General features: G+C 46.2%; 1 protein-coding gene across 4 annotated transcripts in view; it reads left to right on the forward strand.

The window, feature by feature from the left end:
• Positions 1 to 499: 499 nt before the first annotated feature.
• LOC138352350 (adenylyl cyclase-associated protein 1-like) overlaps positions 500 to 27,116 on the forward strand; it is a 299,780-nt gene continuing 273,163 nt past the window's right edge. Inside the window, exon 1 of one of the 4 annotated variants that reach the window (XM_069304746.1) lies at positions 500 to 588. The gene's annotated coding sequence lies outside the window, so the exon portion shown is untranslated. Of the gene's footprint in view, positions 589 to 795; positions 1,142 to 27,116 lie in introns of those variants that run through there. The other 3 variants (XM_069304752.1, XM_069304753.1, XM_069304747.1) reach the window with 3 other exon arrangements.

Raw genomic sequence — 27,116 nt, forward strand, 5'->3', positions numbered from 1 at the left:
AATAAAGTAAATAGTAAATATATATGTGTACATATATATATATATATATATATATATATATATATATATATATATATATATATATATATATATATATATATATATATACATACATACATACATACATACATACATACATACATACATACATACATACATACATACATACATACATACTACCAACCCATTGTACTTTCTTGTGAATAAATTATTATTATTATTACAATAGATAGATAGATAGATAGGGGGATGAGGGGCAGTCTGAGGCGGTAGGGTACAAATGAGAAAGGTGAGTGAGGATCAGGAGACAGGAAATGGCTATAGAGATTGTTGAAGACTCTGCTGATAACCCCCAGGAAATCCCCCCACCCCCACCAACCAACCCGGCTCCTCCCTCCTACACATCTATATTCTTTTACTATGAAAAATGTATATATCAAAAAAATAATCATATAATATCTCATACTGAAGTATTTATAAATATATACAAAGTTATTGAAAGTGAGCTATTTGTTTTATATGTAAGGCGAGGTGGAAGGAACAGGTAGGCGAGACGCTGGCTTGACTCCGCTAGTAGCTGCAGCTCGGGTAAGTAAACAAAGTTCAGTGTTCTCGCTTTAATACTATAATTTACTGTAAGTATGCAACAATATGTCATTGTGTTCATGTGACGGGCAGAATGAGTGGTGCAGGTGCCATCAGAAGCGGGTAATGACCGTGTGGGAGGGGAAGGTGACGGGTAATATGTGAGAGAAGGCCAGGGTGGGAGAGGGGGGCCGGGTGTTTTATCAGTGTTGGTGACACTTGCTATCTGGGCCGCCCACACCTTCTTTAATGATCGGGCCACAAGTTATCTGGGCCTCCAACGCCTTCTTCAGTGACCGGGGTACAAACTATCTGGGCCGCCCACACCTTCTTCAGTGACTGTGCCACAAGCTATCTGGGCCGCCCACACCTTCAGTGACTGTGCCACAAGCTATCTGGGCCGCCCACACCTTTAATGATCGGGCCACAAGCTATCTGGGCCTCCCACACCTTCTGTGACTGTGCCACAAGCTATCTGGGCCGCTCACACCTTCTTTACTGACTGTGCCACAAGCTATCTGGGCTGCCCTCACCTCCAATGACTGTGCCACAATAGGTAAGGGGGATGGGGGGGGTTTCCGTGAATTGTTTGTTTTGATGTGAAGTGTGTTGGTCTGTCGTGCGTGTTTGGCTTGGGGTTCAGGTAATGATTATGTTGTGACAGTCAACCGTGGAGTTATTGATGAAAGTTAACTCATACTCACATGATGCAGACTGCTACTCAATGTTAAGGACCAGGAAGTACTTGCATGAGAATTTACTTTTTCTCAGTTGAGAACATTTTATCTTTGCTAAGCACGAGGTACCACAGGGGTCCATTTTGGGCCAGCCCCTTTTGTCCTCTTCATCAATTCATCATTTAGCAGTCTCCGTGGTGTAGTGGTAAGACACTCGCCTGGCGTTCCGCGAGCGCTATGTCATGGGTTCGTATCCTGGCCGGGGAGGATTTACTGGGCGCAATTCCTTAACTGTAGCCTCTGTTTAACGCAACAGTAAAATGTGTACTTGGATGAAAAAACGATTCTTCGCGGCGGGGATCGTATTCCAGGGACCAATGGATTAAGGACTTGCCTGAAATGCTACGCGTACTAGTGGCTGTACAAGAATGTAACAACTCTTGTATATATCTCAAAAAAATAAAATAAAAAAAAAATAACATTGATGAGAACATTACAAACCACATCGTAAAATTTGCAGTTGACACTTAAGATCTGTGATAAAGTGGGAAATGAAAATGATATTGAAGCCATACCAACAGATCTACATGAACCTCACAAAGGTCAGAAGACTGGCAATTATTTTTTATACAGAAAAATGCAAGAAAAGGACCTTGGAGTCAATCCACTATTCATTGAAAGTTGCACAACTCGTAAAAGCAGCAGTATAAAAATCTAACCAAACCCTATGAATAATCAAGCGTACCTTTGATTTTAAATTAAGAAAAAGGTGGTGGTGATTCAGCTGTTTAAATCTTTTGGGTACTCCCGCTTGGATTATGGAGTAGTTCCCATTGCCAAGACAAAAATTGCCTTCACCAGTGTATGTGACAAAACCATAAACATGCCGGGAACTTTTCGAAGACACGCTAATATTGTATTGAAATATGATCAATGTCTGATATGAAAATTAAAATATATATACGGTATTATAATACAGTATAGTATTTAGTCTGCCATTGTTTTCTACATTACTCTTCATAATACTGTACTTGACTATACATTTAAGAGTCCCGGTAGTACAGTTGGGTGCGTTCTCAACGCACAATCAAGAATTCTGGGTTTGAATCCCAGGCGGGACAGAACTGGTCGCCTTTCCTTTCGCCTAATGGCTCTGTTCACCTAACAGCTGACTAACTCGGGAGTTAGTCAGCTTGCTGTGGGGTTATATCCTGGGCGGGGTCAGTAATTCAACCTTGTGTGGGACCTCGATAAAAGCTAAAACGTGTCTGAATACACTCTGGCTTCTTGTCCTGCGACACAATGAATTAGTAAATTATCATTTTTATTTTGTTAATATCAAATTTATGGAGTAATATTTTTAATATTTATACATTTGTTTTCAAACAGATGTATCTTGAGGTTATCTTGAGATGATTTTGGGGCTTTTTAGTGTCCCCGCGGCCCGGTCCAGTATGTACAGTATGTATAGTACAGTATGTACAGTATGTACAGTATGTTCCTTAACCCCTCTGCAGAATTAACAAAATTACAAATTGTCTTCAATATGATTTTACAGGAAAAATGGTAGCTAGTTCGGGAAAAGTATAGATGCTATGATTTCAGATTCAGAAATTTTATTGTAACAACTTATATAAAAATCATTACAATAACATCTGGTCAAAACAGGTGTACAGCAGTCAAAATTAGACGTATATTTTTGGCATAAAGTATGAGTAACATTTAGTTTATAATCTGAAAGATGAGATATACTGTATCTTGGACAAACATCGTGTAGTGTACCATTAGATTAGTAGATATTGGCTTAATTTATATAAAAATTATGATAATGAGAAGACATTTTAAATAATTAATAATCATTAACCACAACATGAATTTAATTTTTTCACACCCTTGAAACATATAGCTCTTACAACATAGATCTGGTTGGGTACCAGGTCGGGTCTCCAGAACCTCCCAATGAATTCAGTAGAGTTTCAGTTGATAGGCTTATTGTGGACGTGCTTCCATTGATTTCTTGGTTGCTCCCGCTTTTCCTGAGATGTGGGTTAGGGCTAGTGCCCAGTTCCCTTGTTGTCGGTGACCCTTGTGGCAGTTGTCCTTGTGCTCTTCTGGTTTTGTGTTTCTATCATGAGTTCCTTGGCCTCTTTGAGCTGCTTCCTTCTTGTCTCTTTGGGGATATGTGAGTGCTCGGCAGGGGTGGGGTGCTCAGCAGGGTGGGGGGTCTTCGCCTCTGCTGTTGCTGCGTCGGCTGTGTTATATGCTGTCCATTCCCGTGCTCCAGGAGGCAGCGGTCTCTTTCTTCTCGCGTCCGATTTCTAGATCATCTGGCTGGTTTGACCTTTTCTTGGTTGGTGTGGGCCTCTCTCTCCCATCTGCCTCTTCTTTTCTCCTCATTTTGAGAGGCGAAATGAAGAGGCAGATTTTGTTTGTGCGGCTCCTCATTCTTGTCTGTGACTTTTCAGCCTATTGGGGTCTTTATCCTCGGGGTCCTCATTCTCGTTGTTGAGGCAGTTGGCGTGAATTGATCTCCTGTTTTTGGTCGAGGTAGCCTTCTGGGGAGTCAGATGTTGGGTTGCCTGTGCTTCGCAGCTGGTTCTCCGTCTGGCTGGCTCTGTATTCCTCTTTTTCTATGGGCAACCCCTCTTGGTTTGTGCTGGCCCTTTTTGCACCTCGCCAGCCACTTTTTTCTTGCCCCTTGCAAGGCAGTGGGGAGCTGGAGCGGGTTGTCCGGTTTCCCTTCAGATCCCACGTTCATGGGCCTTTCATGTTGTCTTTGGTCTGCACTTTAATTGGTCGGTCTCCCCCTCCCTCCCCCCCCTGTTTTTGGGGGTTCTGTGTGGCTTATCTCCTTTTGCCTGTTTTGGATCATCCATATGTGGGCTCTTCCAGTGTTGGTCGCAGCAACTTTGTCTTTTCAATGGGTTTTCCCACTTTTTTCTCAGTTCTGTTCTGGATTTCGCTGGTCTTTGGTGCTTCATGGGTGACCTGGTTTTCTTCTTGCCCCTTCTAACTGCCTACATTTGCCATGGTCAGTCTCCTTAGCCGGTTTACCTAGACTTCTGGGACGCATCTTAACTCGTTACATTCTTTGTCAGGGTTGGGGTTTGTTTCCTTTTCGGGTGGGATTTCTGCCCTGCCTTCTCAGGTATTTTCCCGTTTGGCTTCGTTCTGGTTCCCCAATTATTTTCACGTTTGGCTCGGTGCCATGTCCATGCCTACCTTGATGGCTGGCAAGTGTGGCCTCGCAGCTGGTCTCTTTATCTGTTGACTCTGGTTTGGGCTCTTCCTGGATTGTCAGGTTCTGCTTCCTGCTGGGCTATCTTCTTCTTGAGGTTATCTTGAGATGATTTCGGGGCTTTAGTGTCCTCGCGGCCTGGTCCTCGACCAGGCCTCCACCCCCAGGAAGCAGCCCGTGACAGCTGACTAACTCCCAGGTACCTATTTTACTGCTAGGTAACAGGGGTATAGGGTGAAAGAAACTCTGCCCATTGTTTCTCGCCGGCACCCGGGATCAAACCCGGGACCACAGGATCACAAGTCCAGCGTGCTGTCCGCTTGGCCGACCGGCTCCAGCTGTTTGTATTCCCTGTTGGTTTATCCCATTTTCAAGGAGTGGCCCTTCTGGGCATACTCTTCGTGCTGGTGTTACCTGCTTGAAGGGGTTCTGGGAGTTCTTCTACTCCCCAAACCTGGCCAATGGTCTCATTCTGTCCCTTCTGCTCAGTTGTGATGACCAAATCACTCAGAAGATGAGAAACGACGACGGTTTGGTCTGTCTTGGACCCTTATCAAGTCATCCTTCTGCTCAGTTCTGTTTCCCATTGCAAGGTTCTTGCATGGATGTGTTCAGTTGATCTGGTCAGGGGGATGGGCTCTGTGCCTTTTTTCCTAGGCCAACTGTAGCTCCTGTTCCTTACTGGGTTGAGTTTGTTTTGGGAGTTCATTCTCCCAGTTCCCTGTTGGATGGTTCCACCTTGGTTCAGGCACTTCTCGGTTCCAAAGCTGTGCATTTTTCTGCAGCTCTACCTCTTGGTGGGTTGAGCCAGTGTTGGTTTCACAGGCTTGTCCTTTTCTTCCACTCTTCATGTCTATATTTTGTTATGCATTCTTGCCATCTCTGCGATGATTGAGTAGCTTTGGTGATGGTGTCCCACCTGTGGTTCTTTGAGGTGACAATGTTGGGTTCATGGCATTTTTTTTCAACACTTTCTATCTCCAGTGTTGGTCTTCCTTGTCTAAGTATGTTGCACACTCCTTTCTCTTTGGGTATTTCTTCTTTGGCATCATTTGCAGGTTACTGTTGCCTCTTGTCATGGGGCATAGGTGGAGCTGCTGTGGCATGCATTCATGGTCAATACTGCCTCTGTTCCATTTCACAAGTTGTCTTGTGTGCCCATGGCCTGCTATTGCATTGCCTGAGACTGTTTTTATCTCTTGGTTGGATTCTGCTGGTTTTGTTTAGGTCTCTCTTGCCTCCAGTTGTCTGGTGGGTGAGCTTATTGGTCTTCTCTGGTGCCAAGGCTTTTATTCCTTTACCCCTGTTGAGCGGTTTGTTCATAGCTGCCAGCTCCTCCTCCTCTGGTGGAGTCTGAGTCGGTTGGCTTCTGAAAGGAGCTCCCTGGTCATCGTTCGGTCGGGGTGCATCTTGTGTTGTCTCTGATGGTGGTTTCTGCCGCAGGTTCTGCCTTGGTGGCCTCCTTTTGAGTTGTCTTGTCGCCTTGGTCCTCTGTTCCGAGGTTCATTTCTCTGGTTGTCCAGTGTCCTTCAGTCTCCCCAGTCTGCGGTTTTCCCTTGCGCTCTTACTATTTCGTTCTTTGATGATTCTCGGCTAGCTTTGTAAATGTTCTGTGCTTTTCTTCGGGCACAGGCTTTTTGGGGGCTTGCACAAGGTTCTAGGACCCGAGCCCTGACACCCTTGTATAACTTTAGGTTGTATGTCTTGCAGGATCTGTGGGGTCATTCTGTCTGATCGGCCTGCAGTCTGACCTCATATCCCATTCTGTTCGGAGTTTTCAAGTCCCCCAGAAGCGTTTGACAGGTGCTTAGAAAATGTAAAAAGGAGCTTTGTGAGCTTTTTAAAAATCCTTAAAAAAAAAATTAGTAACCCTTCTTCACAATTGGTGCTCTGCTCAACTCTAATGATTTATTGAATATACAAGACAAGGACTCAGAGCTCCTTTTTACATTCTTTGAAAACCTGGTAAACAATTTGTATAGCCCTGGGGACTGGTTTGGCTTTAATTTTTCTAGTTGCTTAACCCTTAACATGCTCGGGGTTTAATATCCTGTCATCCCCACAGGCGCATGTCATTTTGAAGAAAAAAAAAATATTTTTTCTTTCTAATCTGTTAATTTGTGTTCACTGATCACGGGAAAAATAATAAAAAAATTGTAAGTGGCATATATTGCCCACTATAGTGTGGGGAAGTCTGGCAAATTATAGACGCTGACTCAGCGTGCGTCCCAGGCGGTCTGTTGTTCGCAAGCTGTCAGGCCAGAGTTGCCACAAAGAGATAATTACTGAATTATTTCAATGTCTCTGATTGATTTTTCATACTTTTTTTGCTGTAATATTATTCAATAGTGTGTAGTTTGATATATTTATATAATAAAATGAGTGAATCGTTGGTGTACTCAAAAATATGGTGTGCATATTGTTGATTCAATTATGTTCATCAATCAGTGAACAAATACTTTGTCGGTTATTACACTATAAGCACAGGTTATATATAAGTATTTGCATGTTTTGTTCACTATAACGAACCACTAAGTAGCTATTATGAGTCAAAAAGTAATGAGGAGTGACCGCTGTGTACCAGCCAGCCACTCCCGCCCTCCCTCCAGTCATCTGACTCACCCTCATTCTCCTCCCACAATAATGTTTTTGCTATAATTTACTATATACAGATGTTATATACAAGTATCTACATGTTTTGTTCACCATAACTGTACATCTAAGCTTGTATGGTGAGTAAAGGCACAGAGATGTGGCTACTCACACAGTCAGCTGATCGGCGGCCGCCCTCAAGGTCAGACGCACTAATATTTCTCCTCCAACAATACTGTGTGGTGTTTTTACGCTATATACACACATTATATATAAATATCTACCTGTTTTATTCACCATACTTGTACAAATAAACTGGTATGGTGCCCAAAGACCATCGTGGTAACCAGTAAACAACACTGTCGTCTACACGGTGGCGTCGTGCAGACGACGCCACCACCCTCACCAAAATGGCGGCTCCAAACCTTCTCTTGCTGTTTATACCCTCTATACGCACGTTATATATAAGTATCTACATTTGTGTTCACCATAGCGAACCACTAAGCTGGTATGGTGAGTGCAGTCAATAAAAGGTGGCCACACACAGTCAAAAGACATCGCCACCACCCTCCCTCCCAATAGCATTACACCTCCTTCCATGGCGCACAGCGCTAAATATCACCACAATCCTGCTATTATCAGAACCCTGGTCAGTTTTATCACAGTCAGGGGTCTTCTGTAATAATATCATCGCTACATAATAGCATGAACAAGTATAATTTGGCATTTTTAGGCGATGCTGTGGTCACAAGCTGAACAGCAGTGCTGTTAGCTCATGCTGCGTGCGTCAGGCTTGGTTGCTCACTCAATACTGAGACCAATAACACCCGGGAGTTTGGCCCACGATTTTTTTAAAAAATAGCGTCTGTTTACAAGAGCCCTGATGAAGGTGTGGTGAACCCTGTGTATCCGCGGGCTGTTTAAATCTTGCGTAGTACTCCAACACATCATATGACGTGATGCGCAGTTGACTGGAACAACGTCCAGCACGTCATATGACGTGATGCGCACTTTAAGGGTTAACTTCTGTGCTGCACGTCTTTTACTGTGACATTCTGGGGGTGCGTGGAAATTTAAGTTCCACCCCCACCCCCAAAAATTTTAAATTTTTCAAGTCCCCTCCCTGAACATGTACTGTACATGTAAAAAAAATATAAAAAACAATTTACTTTGGCGGTGGCGACGTGGAGAAGATGCAACGTGACGTCACTGATACATGTTCACCCGTGCAGGAAGCTCCCAGAGGCAGTCACGCGGGCAAGTCAAGACTAGAAAGTTGCCACAAATATTTGTGCTTCCTGGATGCTAATTAATAATGTCAAACAAAAAAAATAATTTCTTCAGAACATTACTAAGTGAGCAACCAAGGGTGGCACATGCAGCATGAGCTAACAGTACTGCTGTTCAGCTTGTGTCCACAGAATTACTTGAAAATTATGAAATGTATAAGAACTGTTATTTTACAATGATAGTACAGTATTATAGAACATGCTAACTCTAATAAAGACTATGTGCAATGTTCATATATGAGTGAACACAATGGTGCTGTTGATGTTCACATCGTGACGCAGATGACCACAGCACACTGCCATTGTTGGCAGATTTGTTCATCATGAATGACCTCATTCTCCTTTAGAAAATAAATTTTATGCAAAAAATTCATATTCTGGGTTTACTGATCAGGATGCTGATGATAATAGCAACATTGTGCCTAGAGTAGCAATAGGCATGTTATATTGGAGGCATTATTTCGCGTCGGGTTGCATTGAGTCAAGTGGTGTCGCATCAGCTGACTAGCATGTTGCCGCTATTCTGTGCTGTACTATCAGACCATCTTGATGGTAAGGTATGGTACACAAAAATTAAGATGGTTTTATTTAAATATATATATAAATAGTGTATATGAAGCATAATATCATTAAAAACTATATTTTATTGTTCTAAGAATATAATAATCTTGCCACTATAAACACCAGATTTTTTAGTATAGGAGGTTGCACACATTTATTTTATAAATTTATCAAATTACACACAATTGTTATCAGAATGCTGATAATAATAGTAACATTGTGTCAAGAATTAGCGATGTGCATATTATGTCATGACGCATTACACGTCGTCTGCTTCCATAATCTGCCAGAAGTGTGTGTGGTACTATGCTGACGTTGGAGTTCATTACCACACCCACCAGAATGGCTTAGTGCTTCATAATCATGTTTGAAATGGACAGTTATATGTAAAGTGTGTATACAGCATTGCAACACCAAAAACAGAATATTTTATGGTTCTTCAGCAAGTATTATACAGTACTGTAGTATGTATCTTAGTGACATGAGCATCTGTCTTCACCTATGATCTACATAGAGAGTTAGCACACTAACATGACTGCATCAATGAGAAAATCCATAGGAACAGTGATGTCACTGCTCCTACGGATTTTCTCATTGATGCAGTCACGTTAGTGTGATTACTCTGTGCATTGAAAGAGGAGCGTCGGAGATAGAACAAGTCTTAGAAGACGGAGCCAGAGTGCAGGGGAGAGATTGTGTGAAAATCCTGTTCCAGCTTCAGTGGGAGCCTCAGGAAATTCTTGTGGGTTCAGTAGAACTCAAGCTTGCAATTCTTATACAATACCATGTCGTGGTCTAGTCGTTAGAAGCGTGTGTGGGGGGAACATCCACCGCATAAGTTTTGAACCCTCATTACTGCTCCTACGGATTTTCTCTATGATCTACATGTTCTGTGATACAAATAACATTATTGACAGTCTATTCTATCATTGCACTTGAAAAACCATGGTATAACATTAGAAATACTGAGAAAATATTTTATGTTCAATGCTTGCAGTTACAATTTCATGCAAAACCTGCTGAGCCAGGCTCAATGCTCAATCTTGTCACTTTTGACCACATATAATGAGGTTACCACACCCAGAACAGCTTAGTGGTTCATAAGCGAACATAAAATTGTACATAGTTTGAGACACACATCTAGTGACTATACTGTACAGTATAATAACACCAAAAATATAATGTTTTATTGTAAGCACATACACTATATACATGCATTCCAATGTTCCACACATTGTATAAATTTCTCAAACACAGTATTGAATAACATTACTGAAAAAAACTAATCAATCAGAAACATTGAAATAAAAATAGGAAATGTATATGTTTATCTCTCAATGTTCGGTAATACTTTTATTGTTTGTGATGTATGTCTATGTATGTATTAACACGATGTAATGAACGGGGTGAGAATAGCTTGAGCTACCTCATCCCTTTGTGTGTATTTTACCTCAATAAAGTTATTTCAATTTCAATTTAAATTGAAATAAATAAGTAAAAAATATATTTGTGGTAACTCCCGCCTGACAGTCAGCTCAGTGCAACCAACCCCTGGGCACTTGCTCGATGAACGCACATGAATTGTAACATCAGATTGCACCACGGCCAAAATAAGTTACATAAATTTTTTATTATTTCCCCATGATCAGGGAAGTCATTTTAACAATATGAGAAGGAAACAGAATTGTTTATTATATTTTAGTTTGTGCATCTGGGTGTTGCATGGTATAAACAGTGGCATGGGCCAAAGGTTAAATATGACAAGCCCCTGGTGTTATGGAAAGAATTATTCCTCCCTCTTTCCCCTCCCCCCCCAAAAAAAAAATTCTTCTTCTTACTGTATATTTGTTAAAATGTGTTCTATGATCATGGGAAGCTTAACACAAATATTGTATGTGATATACTTTAATCCTGATGGGAGGAAGAAGTGAGCCACGCTAATAGATTACACGCCAGCAGTGGTGTGCTCTAGCCAAGCAGTGTAGCGGGGGCTGCCGCGAATATATTTTGATATTCCTATTTCAATGTCTTTGATTTTATTTCTATCATCTAGTTTTATTATTTTTTTCTGGGGGGAGCCCCGTCGGCTCCCCGGAGCTATCCCAGGCTGATATGCTAATGTCAGACTTTGGCATCAGTCATGTGTATGGAGTTCTTAGGCCTACCGGGGACCACGGCCAGAACCGGGCCCCCTCAGAGAGGCAAGGGGAGCAATGGCCTATAGAAGCCCCCGTGTAGTTGGAAGCATTCTATGTCTGCCATCGACCGGAACAGGCACCCAGAAAGGTAAGCGCCCCAAAACAAACCCCTATTCTGGTTAAAATTGCTACCTAATACCGAACTAGTGGATAGAACTCCCCAACCGAAAACAAGCAAATTAGTGTGACGTCACACACTGCCGCGCCGCTGTCTGCGCAGCTCCCCCCTCCCCGGGAGGGGGAAGGGGGAGCCCCAGACCCCCCGCGCCGGCTACCCACACCTCAGTTCTTGAGGCTGATGCTATAGGCGATGGTCGTGTGCTCTGGCTCCGGTGTCGCTACTGCACTGTGCTTTGAGTGTGGTGTTAGTTTTGTGGGTGCGAGAGCCAGGAGTTATCTTCAGTACTCGGGCTGCATGCGCCTAGGGCTGCCTTCCCTAGGTGCCCTGTAAGTTCTGCCCTTGGGGCTTGGGGCCACCTTCCACAGGCTCCTCGGGGTCTGCCTCTGCTGGTCCGTTTTACCTTTCGGTTTTTCGGCCGCCTGTTGGGCTCTTGGGTGTTCTGTTCTCCCTTGTTACCGGCAGGTAAGAGGCAGTTTGCACTGGTAGGGGCGCAGGGTGCTGCTCAGCTTGTAATTCCCGACATCGCGGCTGGCTCTGTTCCTTGGGGTTCGCTGTCCTCTTGCGGGGTTTTGTTTTTCTTTTTGTTTTTGCCTGGTGGGGGGTTCTGTCATTTTATTCAGTTTGTTTTTGCCCTTCCACTGTTCTCCTCGGTGGCGCCCCCTGCTAGGTCCCCGTGAGTGTACACGTCCCTGGGGTTCAGCTTTAGAAGTTTGCTTGGTAGTTTTGGGCGCCGGTTTGCAGCACCCTGCCTGGGACTACCTGAGCGCGAGTCCTCTTAAAGTAAACGCTCAGGACCCTGGGAATCCCCTAGGGGGCGCGTGGGTCCGATGGATGTGACCCCGGGGTCCCCACTCGCTGTGTGCGAGTTTGAGGGTTGCTCGGTCCCCTTGTCTCAGGGTGACCCTCATTGTTTTTGCCTCTGCCACGCTGCCTGTTGGGTCGGTGATACTTTCGACCCTGAGTCCTGTGAGTGTTGCTGCTTGCTTGTGACTCAATTTACCCAATCCTCTGATGATTCTATTCGGGTACAGGCGGCACGTGCGTTGCAGTCTAGGTTTCGTCTGTTGCAACGCGCTCGGTTGGTTGCTTCCCCGGATGCCCCGGGGCTGCCCCGCTTTGCTTTTCGAGACCCGGACTTGGGGGTGGGGGTCGCTTCGATCCTGGTTCAGTCCGCACCTCCTCGTCCTTCCCCTTCTGTTCGTTCTGGTCCCCCGCCCCTGCTTCCGGCCCCGAAGCGTCTGAGGGTTTCGGGGTCGGAGCAGGGGTTACTTGATCTCGAGACTCGGGCAGCTTCGGGGGTTGCCCCTTCCGGGGGGGCGGCAGAGGCATTCGCGTCTTGTCTCCCGGCCGAAGCTTCAGGGTCTGACCAGTGGGCCCCCCTTCCTCCAGCTTTTCCGGCTGCTCCGTCCTTGTCTTGTGGGGTCGGGGCTTGGGGAGAGGACTCGGCCTCGGGTCCTGTGGTGACGGACCTCGAGGCTGGGGAGGGGCTGACTTGGGGGCCTTGGGCCCCGCTGGACCCCGCCTGGGTTTTTCTTCCCACTGAGCGGGGCTTATTGTTACAAGGAGTGGGGTTTTCTTTCCCCCCCTCTGCGTACGAGTTGGATTTGGTGTCGGCCCCTCCCCGGGTACGGTTCCGTGTTCCCCCGGGTACGTCGGTTCCGTCCTTCCGGAGGTTTTCGGCTTATCGCATCCAACCTGGTGTGGTGCGAGCTGCCTTTGCAGCTTACCTCCTGCGTGACCCGGATTATGCCTCGGAAATGGATCCGTCCACGTTCAGGTTTGGGACTTCGTTCCCTTTCTGGCTCCGTTACGAGGTTCCGGAGTCATCCTGGCTAGCAGACTGCCCCTTGTTTGGTCTGGATTCCTGGCATTCCTTCTGTCGTTCCCGCACGCTGGAGTGGCGGGAAGCTTCCACGGTGCTTCAGGTTTTCCTGGGGGGTGAACTTGAGTACCTGAATGAGTGCTTGTTTGCCCCTGCCCTTCCCCGCGATGTGGGCGTTATTCAGCTCCATGTGCAGGTTCCCTCCCTTTCGGCGGCGCTCGTGGCGGAGGACTTGCGCGCTCGGGGCCTTTTTGTGTTCGGCCTTGCGGTTCTTTTCCCTCCTGGAGCTGTCTTCGGATTGGCTCGTGGAGGATGTGGGGACGCTTGGGTCCGTCCCGGGGTCCGGCACCTTGTCCTCGGCTGCGCGTTCGTCGGCTGCCTTGTTGAAGCTGTTCACGCCGATTTTGCGGGATGCGGTTTCCCTGTTCTATGCTTCCCGTCTCGCGTGTCGGCAGGCGGTGCTGGGTTCCTCCGTGGAATCTGCTTGGGCTCTGGCTCTTAGGCGTTCTTCACCTTTTTGTCCTTTCCTGTTTGGGGAGTCGGCCGTGGCGCAGTTTATTCAGGCTGCGTCGGCGGCTTGTCGTCCGATGTCGGACTTGTTGGTTTTCCGGGGGTCCCGGGGTGGGTCTTCCCGGAAAGGTCGTGCCAGGGCTCGGGGTTCCTCTCGTCGTGGTAGGCCTCTGGTGTCAGGTTTGGGGTTGGCTCCTCCTGCGGACCCTCCCTCGTCTGGTCGGCGCGGTGTTCGCGCTGTGCGGGGTTCTGGGTCTCGTAAGGGTCGCCGGCCCTTTCGCGGTTTGCCCCTTTGACGGGGCGATGGGGGGGCGGCTTGCGCTGTTCGCCCGCGCCTGGTCCCACGATTCGTGGGCCTTTCGGGTCGTGTCTCGCGGCCTGCGGTGGCGTTGGGTGGCCCCTCCCCCCTTTGGGGGGTCGGGGCTGGCGGGGCAGGCTTCTTCCCCTGCGCTCTGTCGAGTCGTCTTGGAGTGGGTACGCTTGGGCGTCGTCGAAACGACGTCGCCCCTCAGATGGGTTTCCCGTCTGTTTCCGGTTCCGAAACGGGACTGCGCGGACCTGCGGTTCATTCTGGACTTGTCCCGTCTGAACCCCTGGGTTCATTGCCCCTCCTTTCGGATGACTACGCTGTCTCAGGTTCGGCTCCTCTTGGAGCCGGGTGCTTGGATGGTGTCCCTGGACCTCCGGGACGCTTATTGGCATGTCCCGATTCATCCGCGGTTCAGGGACTGGCTCGGTTTTGTAGTGGGGCCTCTGAGTTACCGCTTTCGTTGTCTCCCGTTCGGGTTGAACCTGGCACCTCGCGTGTTCACACGCCTTACACGGGTTGTGGTGGCTCGTTTGCGTCTCCTAGGTGTTCGGGTGTTGGCCTACCTCGACGACTGGCTGGTTTGGGCTCCCAGCCAGTCCGCTTGCTTGCTAGCCAGGGATTTGGTTCTTTCCCAGCTCGCCGGGTTCGGGTTCTTGGTGAACTGGAGGAAGTCCCATCTGGTTCCCTCTCAGGTTCGGACTTGGCTGGGTCTCGTGTGGGACTCTCGGACCGCCTCCTTGTCTCTCCCTCCGGAGTCTCTCCTGCGGCTGCGGTCCCGCCTTCGTCTGTTTCTGGAGGGCCCTCGGGTCACCCGGCGGTTGCTCGAGGGGCTGTGCGGGAGCCTGAACTTCGCGATGGTGGTCTACCCGCCGGGTCGGGTTTGGCTTCGACGGCTGTTCTGGTTCCTTCGGGGTTCCCCCTTCCGCCTCTCTCGCGATCGCAGAGTTCGACCCCCGGGGGACTTGCGTCGGTTGCTGCGTCACCGGCTTCCTCTTCGGGTTTTTCGGGGTTCAGTGCCTTGGCGCCTACCCGAGCCCTCGCTCGATGTGTACACGGATGCGTCGTCTCTCGGCTGGGGTTTTGTGACCAGTGCTCACCAGGCCGGCCAGGGGCGTTGGGATCCGTCCTTCCGTCGAGCTCACAGTACGGTGCGGGAGTTCGCGGCAGTGTGGTTTGCTCTGGGGAGGATTCGGGTGGCCCGCGGATCGACGATTCGGCTCCATTCGGACTGCTCTCCGGTGGTTCATTGCCTGAACCGCGGGGGTTCGATGCGGTCCTTGTCTCCTTGGGGTTGGTCGCTTCGGGTGACTCGTCTGCTGAGTTCTCGGGGTTTGGCTCTCCTGGCGGTTCACGTACGGGGCGTGTCCAACGTCTTGGCCGACGCCCTGTCTCGCTTCGTTCCCCTCTCCACGGAGTGGACGGTCGACGACGAGTCCTTCCGTTGGCTTTGCCAGACGTTCGGGCGCCCCGAGGTGGACCTCTTCGCGTCGGCGTGGTCGCGGCGTCTTCCCGTTTATGCGGCGCCCTTCCCCGATTGCGAGGCCGTCGGGGTCGATGCCTTTCGGCTCGACTGGTCGAGGTGGGGGTTCCTGTACCTCTTTCCCCCAGTTCGGCTGTTGCTCCAGGTCCTGACTCGCTTAGAGACTTACCAGGGGAGAGTTGTCCTTCTGGCCCCTTGGTGGCCGGCCCAGCCTTGGTTTCAGGCGCTGGTTGCTCGGTGTCCGAACCCGAGGGTTTTCCCGCGGCTCCGCCTCTTTCAGCAGATCGGGCCGGTACGTCACGTAGCTGGTTCGATCTTCTCCTCGAGTCTTCGCGTATGGTTTTTTTGACTCGAGTCTATCATCATCTCTATGGTGATCAGGTGGCCTCCTTGTTGGTGTCCCACCTGAGGGCTTCTTCTCGGCGGCAGTATGAAGTTTCCTGGCGGTCCTTCCGTTTCTTTTTGCGTCTTCGTCGTGTTAGCTCCTTGTCTGTTCGGGTGGTCTTGTCCTTCCTCTCGTGGTTGTTTCAGGACCGTCATCTTATGCCTAACACTGTCGCTTCGTATCGTGCGGCGCTGGCGGAGCCGCTTCAGCTTGCTTTCGGTATCGATGTTACGTCTGCGCCGTTTCGCAAGCTGTCTCGTGCATTGTTTCACCTCCGGCCTGCTCATGCGTCGCCTGAGCCGTCCTGGTCTTTGGACAGAGTGCTCGCTTTCCTTTCATCTCCTCGTTTCGTTGTGGCCCCTTCGGTCCAGGATTGTTTTTCCAAGGCACTTTTCTTGTTGGCTTTGGCCTCTGGGGGTCGGGTAGGGAAGCTTCATGCTCTCCTCCGGCGCAGGGGTTTCTGCTCTTTTGGTCGTGGTGATAGTTTTGTTCGTTTGCAGCCGTCTCCTTCTTTTCTGGCGAAGAATGAGACTGCTGCGTTCCGGAGGGGTCCATGGGTGGTTGATGCTTGGTTGGTCAGGCCGGGGGTGCATCATGTTTTGTGTCCGGTTGCGGCGCTTCGCCGTTATTTGCGCGCCACAGCTTCTGTGTCCGGGGACGCGCTGTGGGTTGATCCGGTTTCCCTTCTTCCCTGTTCGCGGGTTCGGGTCTCTCAGGTCGTCCGCAGGGTTATTAGGTCTAGCCAGCCTGCGGTCTATCCCCGTGCCCATGACGTTCGTAAGTTCGCGGCTCTTGCTGCCGTCTTTGGGAATATGTCTTGGTCTGATATTCGGGCGCGGGGATTTTGGCGGTCGAACAGGGTCCTGGCTGCTCGTTACCTTGTGAATGTCCCTGGCCCTCGTCGGGCCTGTGTTGCTTTGGGTCGGCGGTTGCAGCCAGTTGTCTCGGCTTCGAGTTGAGGGGTGAGCGACGACCGCCTCCCGGGTAAGTCCCTCTTTTTCTGTCTGTGGGTAGTTAGCTCCGGGGAGCCGACGGGGCTCCCCCCAGAAAACCAGCGTTGAATGTAATGAAACGCCATTTTCTGGGTGAGTCCCGGAGGCTCCCCGGCATCCCTCCCTCCCTCCGGTCGGCGTTTTTTCGCGTTTTTGACATCCAGCCTCAAGAACTAAGGTGTGGGTAGCCGGCGCGGGGGGTCTGGGGCTCCCCCTTCCCCCTCCCGGGGAGGGGGGAGCTGCGCAGACAGCGGCGCGGCAGTGTGTGACGTCACACTAATTTGCTTGTTTTCGGTTGGGGAGTTCTATCCACTAGTTCGGTATTAGGTAGCAATTTTAACCAGAATAGGGGTTTGTTTTGGGGCGCTTACCTTTCTGGGTGCCTGTTCCGGTCGATGGCAGACATAGAATGCTTCCAACTACACGGGGGCTTCTATAGGCCATTGCTCCCCTTGCCTCTCTGAGGGGGCCCGGTTCTGGCCGTGGTCCCCGGTAGGCCTAAGAACTCCATACACATGACTGATGCCAAAGTCTGACATTAGCATATCAGCCTGGGATAGCTCCGGGGAGCCTCCGGGACTCACCCAGAAAATGGCGTTTCATTACATTCAACGCTGGTTTTTTGTTTTGTTTTTTGCAGTACAGTAATATTATTCAGTAGTGTGTAATTTGAGGAATTTACTTAATTAAATGTGTGAAACACCACTATGCTAAAAAATATGGTGCTCATATCTAGTGACACTTATATTCTTAGATCAATAAAAAGTGTTTTTGCTGTTATTACACAATACTGTATAAATGTTATATAAATCTATCTATTTTTTGTAAACGTAACGAACCACTAAGTAATTCTGTTGTGTGTAGTAATGAAATCTTTATCTTAGCACTGTATGCTACATGCTATGACCAGCTGACTCAAGTAGACAACTTCACTTGTAGGAGCAAAATAACAAAAAATACACTATGCACATCGCTATTATTACTACAAACACTGCCATTACTGTATTATCTGATTCCTGTCACTAAATCATGAATGTGAATCGTTTTCCACAAGATTATTTTCTTAAGAAACACGGGTTCACATTGGACAATGCATAGATTCACAAACTTCGGCTGTGTGCTGTGAACATCATAACTAGCATTGTGTGCACTGATGTATGAACCTTGTACAAAATTTTTATTTGTCAGGTTCATATATGAATCTTTCATCACAAATTACTTAGTTACTTATTAATGATTATTAAGTGGTGCTGTGGCCCCAATTTGAACAGCTGTGCTTAGAGCTGCAGCTGCATGTGCCAGCCTTGGTCAGTTTGGCAGTACTGAGGCTCTCACAGCCAGGAGGGATGCAGATGATATTTTTTAACACTTTCGCGCTTTGGGTGCGCGAGCGCCGCACTACCCCAGGTGGGGATGGGCGTTCTCCGGGAGGGCTAGGCAGAGCGCGGTAATTTTGAAAAGTGTATTCTCTTTTCAACTTTGTCACCTCAATTCTCGTCCTAAGATATTAAATTTGATATCAATGTGTTCGCAATAGAATTATCTAGAGGCGTAAATGCATATAAACTCCAAAAGGCCGGTGTACCACCCACAGCAATCGGAGAAAGTGACAGTGCATTACCCCTGTGAGGGCTTATCAAGAGCAATAATATGGTATACTCCTTTCAACTTTGTTACCTCAATTCTGGTCCTAGGTCTTTCATTTTGGTATCATTGTGTTCGCAATGAAATTCTCTATAGGAGTATATGCATATAATGCCCCGCCGACAAGATGAAAGTAGGCCAAGGTTACCAGAAAGAGAGCGCTGCACCACAGGGCGCCACCCCAAGAATCCTCTCTTCACATTAGAGAGCGTGGTAATACTGAAAAGTGTATACTCTTTTTCTACTTTGTCATCTCAATTCTCGTCCTAGGTTTTTCAAATTGATATCAATGTGTTCGCAATAGAATTCTCTACAGAACTAAATGCATATGAAGCTCAAAAGCCTGGTGAGAAAGTGAGAACGTGTTACCCAGGAGCACGCAAGTGCAATAAAATGTGTACACTCTCTTCACTTTGGACATCTCAATTCTCGACCTAGGTCTCTCATTTTGGTATCATTATGTTCGCAATAGAATTCCCTACAGGACTATATGCATATATAAAGTCCAAAAGCCTGGCGAAAACTTGATAGTTTTCTCTTGAAATGCAGGACCAACCAGGCTGTGTTGGATATGTGGGTCTGCAGGTTGCTCCAAGCAACAGTCTGTTGGACCAGGCTTTCACAAGTCAAGCCTGGTCCCGGGCCAAGCTTGAGGAGTAGAAGAACTCCCAGAACCCCATTCAGGTACAGTTTGTTATATATTTCTGGGATATCAAGGCTGAATGGGTGGAGGTTCCCTTCTTCTATTTGGGAGTGGGAGATGTGTGGAGGGCCTTCCTGCTCTTTGTAGGGTCAGGTACCCTGTTTCGCTATGGGAAGCCAGTAGACAATTTAGTTCTGGCCTTTGGCCTGAATTCATCCAGTCCATACGGGTTGGTACTCTCACCTTGTCTTCTACCAACATGGTGTGTTACCCTAAAGCTGATTACATTGCAACCACGACAGAAATCACATAATCAACAACCCGCCATAATGTACGTCTCTAGGAGTTGTACTTCATCCTCGGAACAGACATTGAGATGTACATCCTGGGAAGAAGTGCCCATGTTTCATGGTATGAGAAGAGCCTGAGTTACATGGCTTTGTTATATCCCTGGGCTAGAAAGAAGATACACCATGATGCCGTTGGAGTTGCCTTTGTAGGGATGGAGTATCTTCTCCCTGGAGTAGGAGTCAGTCTCTCAAAAGACTCAGTGCAGGTACTGTACTGTATTTGAGAAGTGGTGTCTGATTCATTCTGCTTTATTAATTTTTGGACCAGTATGGTCCAGAGAAGAGAATCTGAACTGTCAACTTCTATGGAGATAAACTGGCTGTTTACTATAAGAGATGTTTCTTTTGATGCTGCAGAGATATCCTGTGAGATAAGCGACACCAATTGGTAGGCTGGTGTGTCTTGGGATTGTGGATCACATGATTGGATATATGTGTGCTGTGAACAAGAATGCTAATTGTGGCCTTGAGGTTATCTTGAGATGATTTCGGGGCTTTTAGTGTCCCCGCGGCCCGGTCCTCGACCAGGCCTCCACCCCCAGGAAGCAGCCCGTGACAGCTGACTAACACCCAGGTACCTATTTTACTGCTAGGTAACAAGGGCATAGGGTGAAAGAAACTCTGCCCATTGTTTCTCGCTGGCGCCCGGGATCGAACCCGGGACCACAGGATCACAAGTCCTGTGTGCTGTCCGCTCGGCCGACCGGCTCCCTGAGCCGGCCTGGACACCCCTCTAGCAGATATGATCATTCCAGGGGTGAAAGTGTATAGTATACACAAGTGGGCAAAGGTCCTCCTAACCCAAGTACAGTACGACTTGTGTTAAGCATGAATACCCTCATGTTTGCGTTTGCTAATGAGGACTGGGATTCTGCAGCATCCATGGCAAGGGCTTAGGTCCAGCATTTGTTAATGAGGTCACCCACCTTATGTCCATTGCAGAGAGACTGGGTTCCTGTCTCTTCCTCAACTACTGAGAACAGGTTAGGGGGAAGTTTACCATAGCCAGGATCCCATACCTTTGTATGCTAGGACTGATTTACCATAAGCGAAATCTAGAGACAAACTGAGAAGATGGAATTCAAGAACTATAATGTAGACAGTGTTGGCCAACCATCTCGCCCTGGCTCGCCTGGCCTTCATCCGTACTATAACCTCAATTTTACCTGCTTGGACTGACAGTATGCTGGCTAACCTAGTGGCAAGAATGGACCCATAGATGGCGGATAGAATCCTAGGCCATCGGACCTCAGAGCAGAAACAAATCGCCTATCAGATACGTAGGCACAAAGATGTTCCAGGAGTGTGGTACTAGGAGAAATTCCGTCATAGAAAGGAAATGATCCATTCCGAATTTGCGCGCCAAGTCTGTGATGAAATCAACAGGCAGGCAAATGAGGCAAGAAGCACATTCACAACTAGCATCAGTGCACAGATAGATCCAGATTGCAAGGCAGCTGTACATTGCTCAAAGTGGAAGGAGGAAATCTACACTCACCTCGGACAGGAGTGAGATCTAGAATTTCTGATTCATGCCTTCAGATTTGCATGAGAGATTCCATTGCCTGCTGGATGGGTGTGAGCATGCTCTTCAAGTCGTTGAGGTGAAGCGACTCCAAAATGTGAGGATATCTCTACTCATTCATTCCTGTTTATTTATCAGAATGTTATTTTTAGAAAGGATTAAAGTTAAAATTATCCTCTTTTAAAAATTTTCTTTTCAACCTAAAAAATTATTTCCTTTCTGAGGTACCAATTGGGGATAGGCTCGAAGGAGCCACTGAAGGCCAGCAAAGAAATCATGCATTGAATGTGATAAATTTCCTTTTTTTGGGGGGGGGGAGCCTCTGTAACTCCCTGCACTCAATCTTCTTTACCCTTCATGTCTAGGAGGTTTTACTCAGTTATGTGGTTGCTCTTTTATCTCCTTTTGGTTGGCTGTTATTGAAATACAGTATTTACTAACTTCACTTAAAACCTGGCCTCGGGCCGGGCTTGGGGAGTAGAACTACTCCCAGAACCCCATCAAGCAGGTATCAAAACAAGCCAGGACCCTACATTATATTAATTAGTCATACGTCTAGCAGCATTTTTAATTATAACGGCACATTCTCTGCCATGCACTCTAGTTGTTGGCAATAAGCCAATGTTCTATTAGCTTAGGACCTCTTGGGTTATAACAGCTATATGCATATTTGTGTAATGGCTTTGCATATTAATGTACAGGCGACCTGTGTAATAAAGTGCACACCAGGTAACAAATCCACTCCATTGACCAGACCACACACTAGAAGGTGAAGGGACGACGACGTTTTGGTCCCTCCTGGACCATTCTCAATCGACAATTAAGTCACAATCGACTTGAGAATGGTCCAGGATGGACTGAAACGTCGTCGTCCTTTCACCCCTCTAGTGTGTGGTCTGGTCAACATACTATAGCCACGTTATTGTGTATCATCGCCTGCAAATCCACTCCATTGCTCTGTTGTGCATAACCATTAGCACACTTCAAGCCAGTGCGAATTCCACAACACTAACCCAAGCCATTGGATAGTATTTGCTTCATTTGTTAAGGCAATTGGTCAGGAAATTTTAAAGCATTTCTATGAATTCTTTTGTAGGGATGTATATACGGTGCCTTGCTGGCTATTAAGGAGAAACTTTTGGACCCCTGACAAGTGATTGGTGATGTCACACTTACCACTATGAAATATGAAACGTAAGCTATAAAATACTTCATTTCATCAAAATGTAGGACTAGGTGAACAACTAAACTAAAAGTATTTGTGTACTTGGATCTATAAATGCAGTCCAGGTAATTAGTTAAGTGGGAATTGTTTACATTGTGTATTTAAGAACTGATAAGAATATGAGAATAGAAACAATATCAGAAAATACAGGCTTATTGGCTCATGTAAGACAGTTCAAATGCAACTCACTTAGTTTTTTTTTTTTTGTCTAACCTGTGCTCGTGACAGACCAACCACCCCACCTGTTATGTTGCCTGACAATGTGTTACACAAATCAACAACCCCTATTTCCAAATGAGTATTTACCCAGGTCTTTAGTGATACTAAACTTGTTAAATTTTAATCCATTGTTTTGTATTCTTTGATACACAGTACAGTATTTTGCTTCTCTTAATATTCCGATATTGATGTACTGTACTATAATGCATACATATATAGATATACTGTATGTCTAGATAGATAGATATAGATATTTCAAGATATAATAATAATATACAGTATATATATATATATATATATATATATATATATATATATATATATATATATATATATATATATATATATATATATATATATATATATATATTTTATTAAATATGACCGAAAAAGTAAGATTAATAATTCTAACACGAATTTTCTCAATCTTTCGTACATTTCTTTTCACTGTTGGTGGTAATTCAAAAATCAATTCTCCAAAATTCATTTTTATTTCTAGTCTGACGCGACACTTGAGCGCGTTTCGTAAAACTTATTACATTTTCAAAGACTTTAGTTTAAACATACACAACTGAATAGAACTTACACATCTCCGATTTTGTTTATATCTACATTTGAGTGAGGTGGATGGGGTGAGGTGGTATTTAATAAGGTATTAATTTCATCAACACAAGACAGAACACGAAAGAACAATGGGTATTGAATAGAAGTGATTGTAGAAAGCCTATTGGTCCATATTTCTTGATGCTTCTATATTGGAGCGGAGTCTTGAGGTGGGTAGAATATAGTTGTGCATTAATTGGCTGTTGATTGCTGGTGTTGACTTCTTGATGTGTAGTGCCTCGCAAACGTCAAGCCGCCTGCTATCGCTGTATCTATCGATGATTTCTGTGTTGTTTACTAGGATTTCTCTGGCGATGGTTTGGTTGTGGGAAGAGATTATATGTTCCTTAATGGAGCCCTGTTGCTTATGCATCGTTAAACACCTAGAAAGAGATGTTGTTGTCTTGCCTATATACTGGATTTTTTGGAGCTTACAATCCCCAAGAGGGCATTTGAAGGCATAGACGACGTTGGTCTCTTTCAAAGCGTTCTGTTTTGTGTCTGGAGAGTTTCTCATGAGTAGGTTGGCCGTTTTTCTGGTTTTATAGTAAATCGTCAGTTGTATCCTCTGATTTATGTCTGTAGGGATAACGTTTCTATTAACAATATCTTTCAGGACCCTTTCCTCCGTTATATGAGCTGTGGAAAAGAAGTTCCTGTAAAATAGTCTAATAGGGGGTATAGGCGCTGTGTTGGTTGTCTCTTCAGAGGTTGCATGGCGTTTCACTTTCCTTCTTATGATGTCTTCGACGAAACCATTGGAGAAGCCGTTGTTGACTAGGACCTGCCTTACCTTACAGAGTTCTTCGTCGACTTGCTTCCATTCTGAGCTGTGGCTGAGAGCACGGTCGACATATGCGTTAACAACACTCCTCTTGTACCTATCTGGGCAGTCGCTTTTGGCATTTAGGCACATTCCTATGTTTGTTTCCTTAGTGTAGACTGCAGTGTGGAAACCTCCGCTCTTTTCCATGACTGTTACATCTAGAAAGGGCAGCTTCCCATCCTTTTCCATCTCGTAAGTGAAACGCAGCACGGAACTCCGCTCAAATGCCTCCTTCAGCTCCTGCAGATGTCTGACATCAGGTACCTGTGTAAAAGTCTTAGTTGACATGAACTTGAAACCAGCCATATACTGCAGGTATGTTGACATTTTTACACAGGTACCTGATGTCAGACATCTGCAGAGCAGATTGATCAGAGCAGACTCGATCACAGCCCAGCAATCCAGTGCATTGTATTTACATTCCAGTTTATGTAATCATTCTATCGACTTCACAGGGGCAAAATGTATTGTTAAAAGTAAGGATTTTGTTGAACGAAACGTGATCGAGTCTGCTCTGATCAAACATTGTAACAACAGCCTTAATGTGAGCCCCGGTATGTACAAGTTGGATCCCTATTTAAGCCTCAATATAGCACGTCAAAACAATAGAGCAATCATTTAAACACGTATGGCACTTGGAGATATTAATAGGAGCTGCCTTGTATGGGCCAATAGGCCTTCTGCAGTTACCTTCTTTCTTATAATTCCTTTCCTCCACTTATTTTTGGTGGTCAGGTGATCTGCCCAGGCGGATATAAAGGTCTGATCAGCAATCTTATCTTCATTCTACTTTGCTCTGATGAAGGCGAATTAGCCGAAAACGCGTTAAGCATTTTCTATTTTTCATATGTGGTTATTCTGCATAATATAATATATATATATATATATATATATATATATTAATCTTACTTTTTCGGTCATATATATATATAATATATTTATATATATATATAGATATATATTTAGATATATATTTAGATAGATATAGATTGTGTGTGTGTGTATGGCCAACAAAGAAATACAGTGCTGTCAGCAAGGAAAATGTTGGTGGCCGTCACCCGTTGGCAACTTTGAGTGGTCTTGAGTTACCTGGTGCAATAATATCTACGTCATATCCCACCCTCGGGCTCCATGCTACTTGACTCCTTCCTATTCAGCGCAATCCCCCGCTCAAATCGACTGGGATATCACAAAATTCGTTGTCACGGATTGATGGTGAGAGATAAAGGAGTTGAATATCAGCCCCGAGAGGTAATGTTCCGCTGGTGATCCCCAGATATTTCGCCCTGAAAGTAAAGAAGAAAACGTTAAGGTCTTTATTTGAATAGAAAACGGTAATTTATTTAGCGGAAATATTGAAGGGGTAACTTCGAATTTATTTACGTGAGTGCAATGGGTAATTTGATTTTAAATAGGCTATGCAAATATTTTATTCTAAAATGAAATTTATTGTTAATGTTTATTCGGTCATCCAATTAGAGTAGAATAGTGATTAATTTTTATATTGTGTGTTCTTGACTGAATTAGGCTTTCTTTTTGTGTAAATAAATTTTCATATATTATGGCGACATAATTTTGGTTATGCATAGAAGTGTAGGTAATAGATCAGGTTTCTTTACGCTGGACCTTCTTAATATAGGTTCTTATCAAGGTTAATGTGTTTACTGGTTGAAAACTGGGGGAGAGGGGCGAAAAGTGAGTTGGGGGAGGTGGGGGAGAGTGGTGAAAGGGGAAAGAGGGGGAGATAGGTAGAAATGAGCGGGAGGAGATTGGGATGTATGGTTGAGGGGGGTTCAACACCCCCCCTCCCAAAGCGGGGGTTAAGTTTCGGCTCTTTGGTCCCGCCTCTCAACCGTCAATCAACTGGTGTACAGGTTCCTGAACCTACTGGGCTCTATCATATCTACATTTGAAACTGTGTATGGAGTCAGCCTCCACCACATCACTGCCTAATGCATTCCATCTGTTAACTACTCTGACAATGAAAAAGTTCTTTCTAACGTCCCTGTGGCTCATGTGGGTACTCAGTTTCCACTTGGGGTCCCCATGTTGGCGTACCCTTCGTGTTTAATAATTTATCTTTATTTACCATGTCGATTCCTCTTAGAATTTTGTAGGTAGTGATCATGTCTCCCCGAGCTCTCCCCTGTTCCAGCGACGTGAGGTGCATTTTATGCAGCCTTTCCTCGTAACTCATGCCTCTTAGTTCTGGGACTAGCCTAGTGGCATATCCCTGAACTTTGCCAGCTTCGTCTTGTGCTTGACAAGGTACGGGCTCCATGCTGGGGCCTCATACTCCAGGATAGGTCTTACATATGTGGTGTACAAGATTCTGAATGATTCCTTACACAGGTTTCTGAAGGCGGTTCTGATGTTAGCCAGCCTCGCATACGCCGCAGATGTTATTCATTTTATGTGGGCTTCAGGAGACAGGTTTGGCATGGTGACTCTTAGATCTTTATCTGTCTGTTTCACGAAGGACTTCATCTCTCATTCGGTATTCTGTGTCTGGCCTCCTGTTTCCACCGCCTAGTTTCATTACCGTACATTTACTTGGGTTGAACTTTAGTAGCCATTTGTTGGACCATTCATTCATTCATTCTGTCTAGGTCATCTTGTAGCCTACTATCATCCTCTGTTTTAATCCTCCTCATAATCCTAATTATCCTCCTCATAATTTTTTTGCATCATCAGCATACAATGAGAGGAACGAGTCTATACCCTCTGGGAAATCATATACATATATCAGAAACAGCATAGGTCCAAGGACTGAACCCTTTGGAACTCCATTGGTGACACCTCGCCACTCAGCGACCTCACCCCTCACAGTGACTTGCTGTCTTCGGTTGCTTAGGCACTCCCTTATGCAGTGGAGTACCTTCCCTTTCACTCCTGCCTGCGTCTCCAGCTTTTCCACTAGCCTCTTGTGTGGTACTGTGTTAAAGGCTTTCTGGCAATCCAAAAATATGCAGTCTGCCCACCCCTCTCTTGTCTGATTTATGTTGCCTGATCGTTGGATTCAATTAATCCTGAATGCATGTGGTTGGGCATGTGGTAACGTGGTGGGGTTGGGCATGTGGTAACGTGGTGTGGTTGGGCATGTGGTAACGTGGTGTGGTTGGGCATGTGGTAACGTGGTGGGGTTGGGCATGTGGTAACGTGGTGTGGTTGGACATGTGGTAACGTGGTGGGGTTGGGCATGTGGTAACGTGGTGTGGTTGGACATGTGGTAACGTGGTGGGGTTGGGCATGTGGTAACGTGGTGGGGTTGGGCATGTGGTAACGTGGTGGGGTTGGGCATGTGGTAACGTGGTGTGGTTG

Source organism: Procambarus clarkii, chromosome 53 (assembly GCF_040958095.1).
Source record: "Procambarus clarkii isolate CNS0578487 chromosome 53, FALCON_Pclarkii_2.0, whole genome shotgun sequence".
NCBI lineage: Eukaryota > Metazoa > Arthropoda > Malacostraca > Decapoda > Cambaridae > Procambarus > Procambarus clarkii.